Here is a 17,972-nt window from a genome sequence, read left to right as displayed (position 1 = left end):
TAATGAAAAGACAGAACCTTGGAAACCAGTGTCTTTTGGGCCCTGAACCTTTCTTCCTGCTTGGTGTTCTCATGTAGCAGCCTGGAGCTGCAGCAGCCATCTCTCCATCATGGAACAATAAGCCTGGAAATAAAAAAGCCGCAACCCTGAAATGATGAGGCAGTAAGATCGAAAGACAGCAAGCGAAACAAGACCAACAGTTTCCATTCTCCCAGATAGTTTTTATGTTTTAAAAATAAACACTATTTCTCTAATCCAGTGTTAGTTGGGTTTTTCTATTACATGCAGACAAAACTATCCTATGCAAGGTTGTATCAATTTATCTACCTATCAGCATTTTATGAGAATGCCCATTTCCCCACACTATTGGTGACACTGAATATTTTCAGTCTTTTGAAAGTTTTCCAATGTAGTTGACAAAAATTATATCTCATTGTTTTAATTTTCATTTTTCATAATCAGTAAGGTTTATCAGCTTTCTATGTACTTATATCATTTTTATTTGTGATTTGATGATTGATGTCTGTTACTCATTTTCTATTGGGTGGTCTTTAGGGCCTAGCAGACACTTGAATTTCAGGAACAGGCTATACTGATTCTTTTTCTCTTTTTGTGTTTCTTCTTGTGTACTAAGCATATGGTCACTTCAGTGTTCATTAACACCTCTACCAGACAGTAAGCTGAAGGAGGAAGAGAAGATGAACTCTAGTCCATCCGTCTGTGATCTTGTTGCAAGCATCTCACCACCCTAGCACGTATTGTTACAGCATCTTTTGAATTCATAGTGCAAAGTGGAATTGCTTCTCTCTGAGAAATGATTCTTATGCAAACCAAGTGTAAAACTCATGTGAAAAGAATACAAACAAATGTAAAATAACATATCCCTCACACAGAGTAAACAAAGAGTGTATGAGTGTGTTTGTCATAGCTATAGGCACGTTTAAAAACAATGAACATTTTTTCTTATTTGGATGCTTTCTACTACTGCTGACTATTGAAATAATTAGGCAAATGTGGACATTCACAATCACAGATACAAATGACTTTGTGGTATAAGTTGAAATATTGATAACCATTATATATTTATAGCGCTTACTTTTTATTTTCTGTTGATTAGTTGGTGTGCATGGTATAATATGCATAGGAATAAATTACAATAAAAAATTAACCACTTTTGGGGCTGGCCCCGTGGCGCAATGGTTAAGTTCACATGCACCACTTCAGTGGCCCTGGGTTCGCCAGTTTGGATCCCAGGCGCTGACTTACACATTGCTTATTAAGCCATGCTGTGGCTGGCGTCCCACATATAAAATAGAGGAAGATGGGCACAGATGTTAGCTCAGGGCCAGTCTTCCTCAGTAGGAAAAAAAAAAAAAGGAGGAGGATTGGCAGAGGATGTTAGCTCAGCTCATCTTCCTCAAAAAAAAAAAAAAATTAGCCACTTTTTACTTCATAGTACTTGTTCTGTGTCCTGCCTTAATTCTGCTAGTCTTCCTAGCATTAGTAAAATTAGCCCTCAATCAAGTTTTAATTTATTCCAAGATTTTTCCCATGGTCATTTTTCAACATTCTCTCAACAATGTTAGCCTATTATAGAAATTAATTCCACTTGTAAAAAAAATCTGTATCTATTTGTCTGTCTGCTAGTCTACTTTTCTTTCTATCTGTCAGCTGTTATCTATCTATCCATGTATCCATCATCATCACTGTTAACTAGTATATCATCCATTTAGACATATAGATAGATTTTTTTACCTATTTTGAATATAAGTATTTGGTTATTTTGAAAGTCATATAAATATCTACGTGCTGGTATATGTATATCCAAACCTGAGATGATATTCCCCCAAATTATTCCCCAGTAAAAAGGGTATTGCCTCATATTCAAGTCCTTAAAAATTCTCACATTAAATGCCATTTCTTAGCATTTTTAATATAAAGTACCATTTGGGATAAGTCAATTCTCAATGATAGAAATCGTAATGCTGTGCTGGATTGTCTGATGTCAACTGATTTTTGTCTGTGCTTTAATCAGCTACCTTCTTATGACTTTAAATATTTTTTATCAATATTCTTGAATATCTTTCATTGAAAATGTTATTACTTTCAAATAATGATAAATGCATTTTTTCTAGTATTGATATCTTTTGTTTATTTTAATATATGATCTCTCACTTCTATGATGCTGATAAATAACAGTGGTACCATCATACATTTTGTTTGTTTCTCATAGTAATGTGATAAATCAAGTATTTCATCAGTAAATATGATGTGGTTTCTGGTTTTAGACTAAAACTCTTTATTATGTTTAGGAAGAATACTGTTATTCCTAGTTTAATAATTTATGAGAATTATTTTCTTTTTAGCATAAAAATATTTTAGGAGGGTTTTATTTAAAGTAATTTCATGCTTTTGGTTTAATCTTTTTATAAATTTCTGGTGTTAATATAATGAGATAGGAAAAAGTAGTCTGTATTATTGTATTTCTTAAAATGTGCTGTAGTTTTATTTGCAGACTAGCATATGATCCTTTTAAAAATATTTCAAGGGCATTTAAAAAGAATGTGTATGTATAATGCAAGCATGCACGCACATATACACATACATACACACATCTATATTGAATATAGATTTATTGGCTGTATGGATTTCACTTAGAAATTAATTTTTGAGACTAAAAATAAGCATGACAGCATATGAAGGCAGTCAATCCTGCTCTGTGTTTCACGGACCCACATCTGACAGATCGTGCTGCATATTTGTAACAATGGTTATGATCACACATAGAGAAGAGATCTGTTTGTAAGCCAGAATACCCTTATTACTTATTCAAGGAAACAAAAGAGATTTGAGGATTATTTTCAATGTTTTTTTTTTATTGTAGTAACATTGGATTATAATATTATACACCTTTGGGATGTACCTCGTAATATATTTCAAATTCTGTGTAGATTACATCGTGTTCACCACCCAAAATTAATTATATCCATTCCCTCACGTGTGAACCTAATCACCCCTTCTGCTCTCCCCCCGTCCCCTACGGTACCACCAATCCATTCTCCAATGCTATGTGTTTGTTTGTCGTTGTTTTTATCTTCTACTTATGAGTGAGATCATATGGTATTTGACTTTCTCCCTCTGACTAATTTCACTCAGCATAATACCCTCAAGGACCATCCATGTTGTCACAAATGGCCGGATTTCATCATTTCAGTGTGTTTAAAAGCATAATGGATATGTTATGTCATGTGCAAGAAAGCTCACAAGATAATTGTCTCAGTTACTTATTGCCATCATAATAAGCAACCATAAAGCTCTGCTGTTGCACAGTGATATGCGTTTATCATGTGGGGTCAGCTTTGGGTTAACCAGGAGTCTCTGCTGCTCTTGTCTGAGCTCACTCACCTGTCGAGGGTTGGCTGATCTAGGCTGGTCGTGGCTTAGATGATGGACAGCTCAGGTCTGTTCAATACGTCTCTCATCTTCTGACAGACGTGCTGGGGCATGTTCTCATGGGGATGGTGGGAGAAAGAGACAACAAGTAGATCGGACACTCCAACTAGCCTAGGAGTGTCATTTCCACTGATTCTAAAGGTCAAAGCAAGGCAAGTGGGATGGAGAAATGCTCCACCTTTAGAGGAGGAACTCTAAAGTAGCTTGATAAAAGATGTGGCAACAAGAAGGGATAAAGATTTGGGGCCATAATGCAATTGATCTACCACAGCACATCTTCTGCAGGAGGAATTCTGTCAAGTTAACCTCATTTTCTTATGCCAATCAAAAACACCAACACTTACAAAGGTCTTTGAAGAGTGCAACATGGTATAAGAAATTCATATTTCATATTTGGAATTGTAGTAATAAAATATTTCAAAATGTGGAGTTGAGAAAATATGATAAAAGAGGACCTACACTGAAAATTTTGTGTGCAATTAATACATTTGATGCTAATGAATGTGTACCAGGCTACAAAGTAACAAATACAGTGCTGCTATGGTTCCTTGTATTCTAAAGTTCCTATTTGTGGTCTGATTCCCTATAATTACAGCCTGTTTCCCCTCCAGTCTTAGTGGGACCTAGTTAATTCCGTTTTCAGGGCAAAAACATACACCTCTCTTCTTCAAGTTGTTTTATCTTTTTATTTTTATTGTTCTGGACCGGGGAGGGTAGGGAAGGCACTCAGTATTTCAGGATCTGGAAGACTGTCTTTTCACTTACGGAGATAACAAAAAAAGTAAAGTTTGATTCTTCTTCTATTTTGGCATTTAAATTCGTGATAAAGATGACTATTCATAGGCTATTTTGGCTTTAGAAGCTGTGAGTTTTTTATGATAAAGGTTTTCAAGTATTCTACTGAGTTCTTGCAAGCTTTCCATGGAATCACAGAATTGCAGAGTTGGAAGGGCTTCTAAAGGCCCTTTAGACAAATTAATTACCCATTGCAGGAATCTCTTATAGAACGTCACTGTTAGATGATGATCTGACATTGGACTTGAACACTCCCAGTGATGGGAAGCTCACTTCTGTAAAAGCAGACTGTTTTCTAAATACGGACAAATGTACATTGTAGCAATCTACTTGTCTTTCCATTAATATTCCCTGTTTGATCTTAATATAACCTTCTGGAGCAACTAATCCATTCACTCTTCTAACATGACAGACAGTCAAAGCTTCGAAGCTCATTATTGTGTATCCATCCAGTCTTCCCTTTCCCAGGTTAATCATAACAAGTTTGTTCAATCATTCCTCATGTGCTCTGGTTTCCAGACCTGGGCTGTTCTGGCAGTAGCACTCTATCTGCACTCCTGTTTATTAATGCCTTTCTTACAGAGAATCATACAGTTTTGAACACCATGCCCCAGGCACAACCTACAGAGCATAGACTCTTGTAATACTAGTACCTCCCCTGGAATCCTAATGATTAAAGATGGGAGTGACTAGAGGGAATGACTAGTGACCTACTGTTCAGAGGAAGAGACTGAGGCCCAGAGAAATTACATGACTTACCAAAGCGTCATCAGATAAGTAAGTGGATGAATCAAAATGAAAATCAGATGACTGGAAATGCAAAATTAGGTCTAGAAATTCCCATGGTAAATGCATTCTTTGTTGACTATCATGTAAGGGCTGTGACTGACCAAGATTGTTCAAAAGACACTAACCTATCTTGGTTTCCTCATCTGTGTCAGGTGCTGCTCTAAATGTTTTAAGCTATCATCAGATTAAATTATTAGAACATCCTTGAAAGTGAGTACTAATATACCTATTTTATAGGTGAAGAAATTAAGGTTCAGAAAAGTTAAATGACTTGCTTGTGTGGTGTTTCTTACTAGTTAGAGGAATAGCTGAGTTTTCATGAGAAATTTCTTCCAATTATAAAGTCCACGGTATTAGATGGTTTTAGTGTCCAACAATGGAACCATATGCAGATGACAGAAAAGTTAGAGTTGATGATTCTTGCTGTAAGGACAGAGGTGTAGATCAATGCAGCAGAATAGCAAATCAAGCAAATTACACTTAGAGTTGGTTGATTTCCAATAAACATTTCAGGGTAATTCATTAGGGAAAAATAGTCTTTTAAGCAAATGATGCCAGAACAATTAGATATCCATACGAAAAATGAATCTCTAAATTACCTCACAACATATACAACAAAAACCCCCTAGAAATAGATCATTGACATAAACATAAAAGCTAAAAGTATGACACTTTAAAAAGATAGCATAGTAGCATTTTCCTCCCTTGTGGGAGGAAAATACTTCTTAGACATGACACCAAAAACATAAACCATAAAATAAAAAAATTGATAAATTATATTTCACTAAAATCCCAAAGTGCTTTTCAAAAGACACTGTTAAGAAGATGGCAAGTCACAAACTGGGGAATACATTCACAATACACACATCAGGCAAAAAAACCCTTTTATTTAGAAAGTACAAAGAACTCCTGTATCTCAATAATGTTTTCAAACATCCCAGTTAAAATGTGAAAAGGATTTGAACAGACTTCACAAAAGAAGATGTACAGAAGACCATTAAGCACACAAACAGAGGCTAAAAAGTCATTAGCAATCAGGGGAAAAAGAGATCCCACTCTCACCAATAGGATGACTAAAATTAAAAAGACTGATAATTCCAAATGATGTTAGTGAAAGGGTAGAACGTCTGAAACTCTCATACATTGCTGTTGAGAGGGTGAATTGGTATGACTACTTTGGAACACAGTTGGGCATTCTTTCATAAAGTTAAATATTCACTTACAATGCTATCCAGAAAATCCACTCCAAGGTATTTACCTGAGAAAAACTAAAGCATATGTTCATAGAAAGACTTTTACACAGATGTGATTGGAAGCTTTATTTATAATAACCCCAAACTGGAAACAACCCAAATGTCCATCGTTAGTTGATTAGATAAACAAATTGTTGTATACCTTTAAGTCAACCCTCAACAGTAAAAAGGAACAAATGTGAATATATGTATCATCATGTTTAAACCTCAGAAACATTATACTGAGTGAAAGAAGGTAAACATAAAAGACGATATACTGCATGATTCTATTATATGAAATGTTCAAAAAGGTTAAACTGATCTACAGTGACAGAATGCGACCAGTGGTGGCTGGGGGTGGGGGTGGAGAGATTTGACTGCAAATATTCTCTCTCTTGATTATGTTGGGTATAACATTAGGGTACCATTTGTCAAAACTCACTGAATTCTACACTCTATTTATGTACATTTTGTTGTATGAGAATTATACCTCAATCAAGCTGACTTTTAAAATCTGTTTTTTTCATTGTAAAAGTAATACAATCTCCTATACAAAAATGTGAGAAATAAAAAATTACTTTTCCAAAGAAGATATACAGATGGCCAATAGGCACTTGAGAAGATGTTCAACATCACTAATCATTAGGGAAATAGAAATCAAAACTACAATGGGATATCACCTCACACTTGTCAGAATGGCTATTATTGAAAAGATAAGAAATAATAAATGTTGGAGAGGATGTGGAGAAAAGGGAACCCTCAGACACTGCTGGTGGGAATGTAAACTGGTGCAGCCACTATGGAAAACAGTATCGAGACTCCCCCAAAAATTAAGAATAGAACTACTGTATGATCCAGCTATTCCACTTCTGAGTATTTATCCAAAGAACACAAAAATGCTAATTTGAAAAGATACATGCACCCCTGTTTCACTGCAGCAGCATTCACAATAGCCAAGACTTGGAAACAACCCACATGCCCGTCAGCAAATGAACGGATAAAGAAGAGGCTGGCTCCGTGGCTGAGTGGTTAAAGTTCTACGCCCTTTGCTTTGGCGGCCTGGGTTCCTGGGTTCAGATTCTGGCACAGACCTGCTCCACTCTTTAACCATGCTGTGGAGGGAGATTGGCACAGATGTTAGCTCAGGGAAAATCTTCCTCACCAATAAATAAATAAATAAATAAATAAATAAAGGATAAAGAAGATGTGGTATTGATACCGACCCTGATATCAGTTTCCCCACATTAAACCCAGCATATATGCGGTTAAAACCAAAACACTCATTCCCTGCTTACTCACTGGTTTCCTGGCTCCAGAATCCACTATCCTCCATGGAGACAGACACTGTCAAGGACAAGCACCTGGACTATCTCCTCCAGCAAAAAGATACAGGCTGATGGGAAAGCTGCTGACCAGCAAGGTCATGGGCTCCCTCCTTTCTGCAAGTAGTCTCAAGGCCAAAGGCAGGCTGGTGGGAAATCTCCAATCAGCAAGGCCATATGCTCCCCCTCCCCTACCTAAAACCCCAAATAAAAACCCTTCCTTTTAGCTTTTCGGGGAGTTTGGGATTTCAGCGTTAGCTGCCCTCTCTCCTTGCTCAGCGCTGTGCAAAATAAAATTCCTACTTTCTTCCACCACACCCAGTGTCAGAGATTGGCTTGCTGTGCAACGGGTGAGAGAACTCACTTCAGGTTTGGTAACAGAATATACATGTGGTGGAATACTATTCAGCCAGAAAAAGATGAAATCGTGCCATTTGCAAAAACATGGTTGGACCTTGAGGGCATTATGCTAAGTGCAGTAAGTTAGGCAGAGAAAGCCAAATACTATATGATTTCATTCGTATGTGGAAGATAAAAAAAAGCAACAACAGCAACAAAACAGATGAATATAGAGAATAGATTGGTGGTTACCAGAGGGGAAGGGGTAGGGGGAGGATGAAAGGGGTGAAAGGGCACATTTGTACAGTGATGAATGGCAATTAGGTCGTGGGTGGTGAACATGACGTAGTCTATACAGAAATCTAAATATAATGATGTACACCTGAGATTTATATAATATTATGAACCAATGTTACCTCAAAAAAACAAAAACAGAAACAAAACCATTACTCTATATCCAGAGAAAGCAAATGTCAAGACTAGGATATATATTCTTCCTTTCTTTTTTCTGCATATGTATATTAAAAATACATGTATATTAAAATTATATTACATTACTGGATATTTGATGCTGAATAAAATTTGTTGGAATAAATAACGCCAGATTGAACTTTCCATATATACTCTTTGACTAAGTTTCCAATCATTTCCAGAAGCATATTACTGGTTCAAAGGATATCAACATTTTTAATGCTCTTGCTATGCATTATACAATATCTTTCTAGCATGGTTATATATTTCCACTAACCATGTGTGTGATGTGAGTTTGACCTTTGCAATATCCTAATCGTCATTGCTAACATTGAGCTACTCTTTGCTAATTTGAACAAAGGTAATTTTAATTTGTATTTTTTCAAAACTAATGAAATGAAATATTTTCTTAAAATATACCTGTACTTACTTGTGCTGCTATAAATTCTGTTCGGCTTCTTGTCCATTTCTTTTTCTGTAGGGTTTTATTATTTTTAATAAATATGTACAAACTTTTTATCTCTTAAGGACATCATCTTTTGTATGTCTTATTTGTTAATATTTTTCTCAAAATTGTTTTCTGATATTTTGGATGTTCAGACATTTTTAAATTTTGTGTAGTCACATTCTTCAATCTTTCCATTTGAATTCTGCTTTTTAAGGTATTAGCAGCCAAACTATGGAAGAGTCAGAAATGTTCTTATATTAAGCACAAGGCAGTGTGATAGATCCAAATATGAAGACATTCAAAGAAAAATAAAGTAGGCTCTAGGAGGAAGGAAAACACTGAGAAACTTTTACCTGCCTCAGGCTTGCAAAGACAAAGATCTTAGCCATCTTTTTAATAAGAAATATGAGATAGTTAAAGGCAAGTGAAGTATAGAAAAGAAAGAGCATTGGATGGTGTTTTGGCATATGACCACTTCACAGACAAGAAGTATAGATAAGGAGGTGGGAGGTTAAGGTTGGCTGCTAAATGTTTAAGATCAGATGCTTGAAAAGCCACTTGAATGGGTCCCAGGGAGCTATTGCCTGTATATAAGGACCTCATAGTCCGAGGCATATTTGGACATTGCTAACATGACTCCTCCCAAGACATTGATGTAAGAAGAATAACAATGAACTTGAATTTCAGAGATTATTGGACAAACCATCACATAAGTTTCAAGCAAGCAGCCCATGGTGTGTTGTCTAAGAACTCCAGATGGTATAAATGATGACTTGTGCATCAGAGTGAATGTGACCACAGAGATCTTTCTAATCTGTGTGTGAGCACCGCCTGCTGGCCACGATGGGACAATAGGACCCTGCAAACACGGAACCGTTGGTCCATAAAGCATCATGGACTTTAAAGTAATTGGGCTTTATGGAAGTTACAGTGATGACTCACTGTGGAAAGAGGTTTTTGCTTTCAAAGTGTCTTAGAATGCGAGGTTTTAAGAATAATTTTTCTAAGTGGAGCAAGTATGAAGGAAAGTTATTCTCATGTACTGTCTGTAGGAGTATAAATTGGTTTAATCTTTAGGAAGTACATTTTGGCAATGTGTATCAAAAAGCAATTGAACTCCCAAATTCTACTTTTAGGAATTTGTCCTAAATAAGTAATCAGAAAAATGAGCAAAGACATATTGCAAAGATCTTCAGAGCATTATTGTTGCAGTGAAAAAAAAATATGAGGAGAAAAACCAAACCAAACTCCATCATGAAGAGATCATTTATGTAAAGTGTGGTGCCCCCATCTAATAGAATACTATGCAGCCATAAAAGGATGTACATATTTTGATATGTGTTAACATGGAAAGGTATCTATGATATCTCGTTAAATGAAGAATGCAGGTCATAAACAGCACCTCGTGTATTGCAGGCTTCAGCTGGACTGCCTCGTTTTAAACTCTGGCTTCACCACTTGCTAGCGTGTGACTTTGGGCAAGCTGACTTTTTTCTACCTCAAAATTTCTTCGTCTATAAATTGAGAATGATAACAGTATGTACTCTATAGGGTAGCTGGGTACCTTTTAAAATTAAAACGGAATTCAAATAAAGTGCTGAAGCACACTATACTTAAAATAAAGTTAATTATTCTGATTGGACCTTTGTGTGTATATATATGTTCACATTTGTATTTCTAACAGTGAAGGGCTAGATGTCCAGAGGATATACCAACATAATGCTAAAGTTTATCTCATAATGTTGGAATTAAAGGTAATGTTTTCATGTCTTCTTTAAACGATTTTATACTTTTTGATTTTTACTTTGAATATGCATTAAATGTAAAACTTAAAATATCAAAGCTATCTTTATACCAAAAAACGAAAAGTCAGGTTCTTACTGTGGGAACAGTGGGGCACTGTTAACAACATACTTCTTTACCTGAAAATGAATAAAATTTGAAATTTCATATAGTACTTAGAGCATCATAATAGTTTCGGCCAGTGGCCTTAGTGCTTACTGAAAATTTCAAATAAAAGCATCAATCTAGAATATCTATATCAAAATCTTATTTTTCTAGTATATTTTATAATCTGTAAAAGTTGGGAAACAAATTGAATTCTCCAAAGGAATGCTTTCCCCGTAATCTCCATGATTTAAGCAAGAGTGGGACATGTATCATTGATGCACGTATGATTATAATAATGAAGATGAAATCTGATTTAATGCTACGGAATGTTGTCCGTCTGTCATATGTCACCTATGGAGAGGAAGAGATAAAGCAAGGGAAGGAAAGAGGCCATGTACTAACATTTTGGAGATGCTGTCTACATTGTTTGATTTTTATTCTCAATGGGTTCTCATTTGAAATTTGATGTCAGAGTGTGTTTAAAGAAGAAATTTTCATAATATGAAATTCCCAGCGTTTCATTTGTGTTCCTCTAAAGGGTCCTATTTCACAACACTCATTTAGCAAATCTTAGTGTCTGCACACTGCCTCACACTCAAACTCAGGAGCAAGAGGGAAATTCTTTTGAGATTACTCTTTTTAAAAAGTCTATGTTTTGGGGCTGGCCCTGTGGCCAAGTTGTTAAGTTCCCGAGCTCCGCTGTTTCGTTGGTTCGAATCCTGGGCACGGACATGGCACTGCTCATCTAAACCACGCTGAGGCAGCGTCCCACGTGCCACAACTAGAAGGACCCACAACGAAGAATATAATACAACTATGTACCGGGTGACTTTGGGGAGAAAAAAGGAAAAAAATAAAATCTTTAAAAAAAACCCCCCAAAAAACCCTCTGTGTTTTCACAACCAGAACAATCCATTCATAAAAATATTGACCATCCCAAGAATAAGTATCACAACTGGGCTTATATGATTATTAAAGTTCAAGGTGGAAAATGCCCATTTGACCATGTACAAGAATTCATTTTATTTCAGATCAAGAAAATTATCCCGACTATCCAGGTTAGGTGGTAAAATGACTCTATCATAGTCATCTAATATTCTTCTCCCCCAAATCCCTTTGAAATAATTAATAGAAACCTGTGTGAGCACTGGAAACTGGAGAAGGGCCCTCATGACCTTCATAACATCTAAGGAATTTATAGGGGAGGTGGTGAGATGAATCCAGATTGATGCAAGTTACAGAGAGTGACCCACCCCTTCTTCTTGTATAAGAGCGGTGTCCCTGGGTGTGAGTGGAGGAGATCCTGATAGACACCGGCTACCATAGGAACACTCAGAGAAGTAAGGATTGGAGACAAGCATGGCCTATTTGGCAGAATTTGAACCCTGCCAGTTAAACTCCAGTACAAGATGCCAAATGGACATCAACTCACATGTCAACTCGAGTTGATTTATACTGACTGCCTGGTTGTGTTGAGAATTTAATGCTGTGACTTGGCTGAGCAGTAGGATTGCCTGATAAAATACAGGATGCACAATTAAATTTGAATTCCAGGCAAACAATGAATAATTTCTTAGTATAAGTATGTCTCAAATATTACATAGCACATGCTAATACTGCAAAATTATTTGCTGCTTATTGAAATTACCCGGGCATCTTGTATTTTTAGTTACCAAATCTGGCAACTGTGTGTAGCAGCAAAGAACACACTGACCTTGATTTTGTCTGCCATGATTATTGAAAAGAAAAATGGCAACTAAGCTGTCCTAAGGAGATGTGGGGTTTTCTACCGTGTGGCACTCACAATCACATATAGAAATGACACGGACAAAATTGACTGTGGAGCTGCTTGTGGTGACGATTCTTTACCTACTACCTAGTACTTAGGACAGCTCAACTGACAAGGTAAATTTATCTTAGGAACAATACCTACTCTCCCTATGTACCTGGACCTGAAGGATTAGTAACAAGGACACAAACAAATCTCTCGCAAACCCAGCTTCACTTGACTTGACTATAAGTCAATATGGGGAGCGATGACTTGCTTCTGGAAGGTTTAGTAAGTCACAAATCCTGGTAAAGATAAAACATTTCTTTTAGACTAAACCATATAAAATTGCCATGCTTATAAATTAAAAGATGGCTGGAATGCTAGCAATTTTATATGCTTCAATCTAATACAAGCAACAGTTCTGAATGCTTCCCTCTGAAACAGATTTGCTTCAAAAAACAGTAAGAAAAAAATTGTTCAATGATTCTGACTGTGTTATCAATATGCCTTAAGAAAATTTGCATATATAAATCCAAAATAAGTAGTCATGAATTTCTAAAATCAGAGTGGTATATATAGAGATGAAAAACACAAGTATTTTATAAAAACCGTGATCTATATAATAAATAGAAGATCGGACAGTGAAAATACAAAATTTCTGAAGTAGAGGAGAAACTCAAGCATTTTTCCTGAAATTAAGGCAGAAAGTATAAAGAGCAAAATGAGAGACAGAAGGAAAAAGAAAAGGCGAACCATGTAGAACACGATTAGGGAGTCCCATTTATGCAGAACTGAACTTCTGAGAGAGAGGGCGCTATTGATGAACCCGTAGCAATGACTAAAGAAAGTCTTCCTGAGCTCTGGGGTCTACACACGAGAGGGCTCACCACGTCCTCGTAAGAAGAGACAGAAGAGCCCTCGTGGGACTTTACACACGAAGGTCTTGGAAGATGCACTTGGGTCTCTGTCAGTTTCAGCTAGCTGAGTAAGAAATCGAAATAGAAAACTGATAAATGTGTAGATTATGGGAAACAAGAAATGGCAATGTACATGAGCCTTGAAATTAATTAATATTAGAGATAATCTAACTTACATAAATACAGCTCATCCTCAGCTTACAGTGGAGTACGTACCGATAAACCCAATAAGCTGAAAATATTCTAAGTCAAAAATGCGTTTAATACACCTAACCTACTGACCTAGCCTTGCCTACCTTAAACGTGCTCAGAACACTTACATTAGCCTGCAGTTGGGCAAAAGCATCTAACACAAAGCCTATTTTAAACTAAAGTGTTGAATGTGTCATATAATTTCATGAAAAGTGTGCTGAAAGTGAAAAACAGAATGGTTGGATGGGTACAGACTGTTGTAAGTATATGTCATTGCCCCTCATGGCCACGTGGCTGGCTGGGAGCTGTGGCTGCTGTTCTGCCCAGCATCTGGACAGGGGATCCTGCTGCACATCGCTAGCCAGAGAAAGACGAAAATTCAAAATTTGAAGTGCGCTTTATACCGAATGCTGTCGCTTTGACACCATCATGAAGTCGACTAAGTCAAACCGTCGTGAGTCCAGGCCCGCCTGTATGCACATACAACATAATAAAAAAATCAGAAATTCTTGACAGGGAAACAATATAATATTTAAACACTAATAATTAAAGAATTGATTAAATAGTAATTACACAGTAATAATCTAAGTTTAAAATTCTAGATTATGTGAAGGAGGAAAAAAAATAGAAGGAGGTAACGCTAATATTTTTCCTCTTACACAGAGGGAATTGAAAAATTTTTCTTTTTGTCTTTGACATTGAGGAGTAGAGAAGAATAAGTTTAAGTGAAAGTAGAATGTGATGACTAATAAAACACGAAAGGCTATATATAAAAATAAAAAATATATATATAGAGAAACAGTCTATTTGTCAAAAGACTGAAAGAATAAATAATAGCAAAAAGAATAGTAAATGGGAAAACATGTTAGAAGAGTAAATGGTTTTAACTGCCATGTTTGGTCTTTCAGATTAGAGGGAGGAAAATTCCAGAAGCCAATTATGTGGCGCCTTTGAGCATAGATCTAAAGCAAAAGGACATGGCTAAGTCAAAATTAAAAATAATGAGCAACAGGGGCCAGCCTAGTGGCATAGTGCTTAAGTTCCCGCGCTCAGGTTTGGTGGCCCGGGGTTGGCTGGTTCAGAGCCTGGCGCGCAGCTGGCACAGCTTATCAAGTGATACTGCAGCAGGCATCCTACATATAAAGCAGAGGAAGATGGGCATGGATGTCAGCTCAGGGCCAGTCTTCCTCAAAAAAAAGAGGAGGATTGGAGGTGGATGTTAGCTCAGGGCTAATCTTCCTCAAAAAAATAAATAAAAATAACGAGCAACAATTTTCAGGTAAACACAATCAAAGGAAATCTGTGTACATGTAGATACACGTATTAGGAAAGATACACGCCGGGTATTAATAGTGGTTATCTCAAGGTGTAGATTAATGTGAGCTTTTCTCTTTCAACATTTTCTTCATTTTACTATTTGTTATTTTTTCCCACAGTGACATGTTTTGCTTTTGTCATTCAAAAGTTATGGTTACTTTTACTTAAAAAAAATGAGTTTAAAGAATAAGAATAAATCAGGCACAAAATTGCTAGTTTATAAGGTGTTATTATCTTTACATTATAAATAGGGTTTTCAAATCAATCAGAAAAAGATGAATGGCTCCTTAAAAATTTGGGCAAAGGACAAGAGTAGTTTAAGGAAGAAATGCAAATATTCAATGTCTCTGTGTTATGATTCTGGTTTTTAAACACACCCATATACAGAGTTCACAGCCTTCAAAGGAATGTTTCAACATATTTACAATGGTCCTTTTTATTATCTTCTTTGTGTTTTCTGGAAATAAGCATGTACTATCTGTGTAATCATAAAATAATGTGAAAGAGAATTCTCTCTCTTAGAAGAAAAGAAAAAAGATAAGAACAATGTGTCTTAAAATTGAAAGTAAATTTGTGAAATTTAAATGAACTTGCTCAAAGTTAAGGAAAAGATGAGATCTGGGATTGTCCCCATCCTCTTAGAATGTTTGTCTGCTTTTGCCTTTCCCTCCTCAGCCACAGCCTCCTTGAATGCCAGCTGGGCAGGAGCTTGGCTCCGGTTACCACTTGTGCAATCAGTGGAAGAACTGGGACTAGAGGCCAAACGTGCTGACTGTCAAACTTGAGCAGAAAATATTGGGTGTTATTATCTGGAAGTCTCTCTAGGAAAGCACACTCAATTTCTGGTTGCTAATATACCCTTCCTTGAGAGGTACTATTCTTGGAGCTTTAAAGTGGTCACGCATTTTGTGTCTCTTAGATGACAACTCCTCAGCCCCAGGGCTGACTCAACCTTCCCAGTTGTCCCCACTCCAAGGAGAATGCAGTAGCAATCAAAGGGGAAAATCGTTCCTACCAAACGTTGCACTTGGGAGGCTTTTTAGGAGTGGAAGACCCTGCATGACTTCTCTGTGAGCGTTGGTATGTCTTGCCTTTCTACACGGGAAGCATTCTCCACATCCAAACCCACTAGCAAGAATTCCAAGTTCAGATAAAAACACTTTTCTATTTTCATAAATAGCTAATTGAGGGCCTCAAATCTAGAGCTATATATCCGTCTCTCCTCAAAAGATTTACCAGCACAGATGGCAAATAAGCCAAAGATAGATGTAATCTTAGTTCCAAAGAAAGGAATGTGATTTCTGGAGCTACCTCCACTTCTGAAGTAGCCATTACCAGCGTCAATCCTGCATTCCTCACAAGCTCCTACAGCTCCTTTAGGTGGAGGAAGGATGTGAGCAGAAATCATGCACAGATGCTTTAAAACGTAGACATGTCCTTCTATTCCTGTGTCAACTCTTAATATGCAACAAAGATTATTTGTGATCCACTTTTGGCACTCCACCCTAGGCAATTCTCAACTTGAGTTTGGAAGTCCAGTACATCCTACCAGAACAGGAGACCAGCAATCACTTAGTGGCAGGGGGGGCTCAGCTGTAGGGATGGGATTCCAGGGTTTGGAGAAGGCCTGGGAACATTTCCACAGCACAAGTAGTCAAGCCAAAACAGAAGCAAGGGTAGCTTACATTTATGTAGCGTTCTATAATTAACAGTGTTTTATGGCTGTCTTCTTTCAGCTTCACCAGTTCTTGTGAGGAACGCTGAACTGGGAGTCTTCATTTCCAATTCACAGATATGGAGATTTACTCAGAGAAGTTAAATGACTTGCCCAAAGTCACACAGTCAGTAAATGTTGGAGCTTCAACTTCTTTCTGTTACATAAGAGTCATCGTCCTCTTGCTAATTTCTGGTATCTCTCTAGCGAGATGGTACTGAAATTACGCATTATGACTTCATCCTTTTAACTGGAGCCTGTGCTGCTTAAATTCTTTTATGGATACTCATCTCATTGCAGAGGGGTGTGATATTGGATACCAGAGGAATGAGAGGCTTTGGGGCTTTAGCTCAAATAGTTTATCACAATTATTATAAGATTTCCTTACAGTCTTGTGTTCGTCTTTATAATTCTTGGATACTTTGCAATCCCAATTTATAAAGCCATCCTAGTTTTAACATACAAATTATTATTTACGTTCAGGAAGATGTACCAAATTTTTCCTGAGACTTTGCATACTCTGGCAGATGAAATGCACTCTTAGGATTAAAGATAGCCTGATGTGAGAAGCTCAGACATTGTTTCTTGTTAAAATTCAGTTATCACTTTGTGGGGAAATACACTGAGATAAGAGGAGGTGATGGTAAGTTAATATCAGCAGTTGTTTCTAAGACAGGTTTTGAAGTGTTAAATCAGGTAGATGGTACAGACAGTTTTCTCTGGAGAACAGGAAAGAAGGTGTGAGGTAGGGATGGGGAAGGTTAACAAAACAGATTGGGTAAACTGGGGTCATGAAAACAAATGTTGCCTTTTTACAATTTTATCTAAAGCCAACCCTGAGTTTACATCTCTGATAAGCATGACTCAAGAGAAAGGCATTTAAACATCTTGATTAATGTAAAAATAACTTTACTGAAAAGTTAAAGAAAAATGAAAAAAATAAAATCTTATCCTCAAGCATTTAAAGAAATTCTAGTTCAGGGTACGTAGAGACAGTGTGATGCATTATCTGTAGTCACAGGTATAAGAGAAAAGGCACATGTACGCTTGATAATTTACACTGGAAATATCCCTTTGACTTAGACTGGTCATTGGTAATACATCTGAAATAATCATGTCAGCAAAAACAAATAAAAAATTAGAGAATTTAGATTTCTACCATATAAAGGCTATTTTAAAAATTACAATGTCAGTATCACTTAGAAGCATACAAGAAACTTTATTGTAGTTAATTTTTGGATTTTATTTTTCTTGTTGGTACTATGAGGATTAGAATAACACAACGTTATTTTATAATTACATGTGGCTTTTGGTAATTGGGT

The sequence above is a fragment of the Equus caballus genome, chromosome 20 (genome assembly GCF_041296265.1).
Source record: "Equus caballus isolate H_3958 breed thoroughbred chromosome 20, TB-T2T, whole genome shotgun sequence".
NCBI classification, from domain to species: Eukaryota; Metazoa; Chordata; class Mammalia; order Perissodactyla; family Equidae; genus Equus; species Equus caballus.
The sequence above is the reverse complement of the archived record's forward strand: the minus strand, read 5'-3'. Positions refer to the sequence as shown.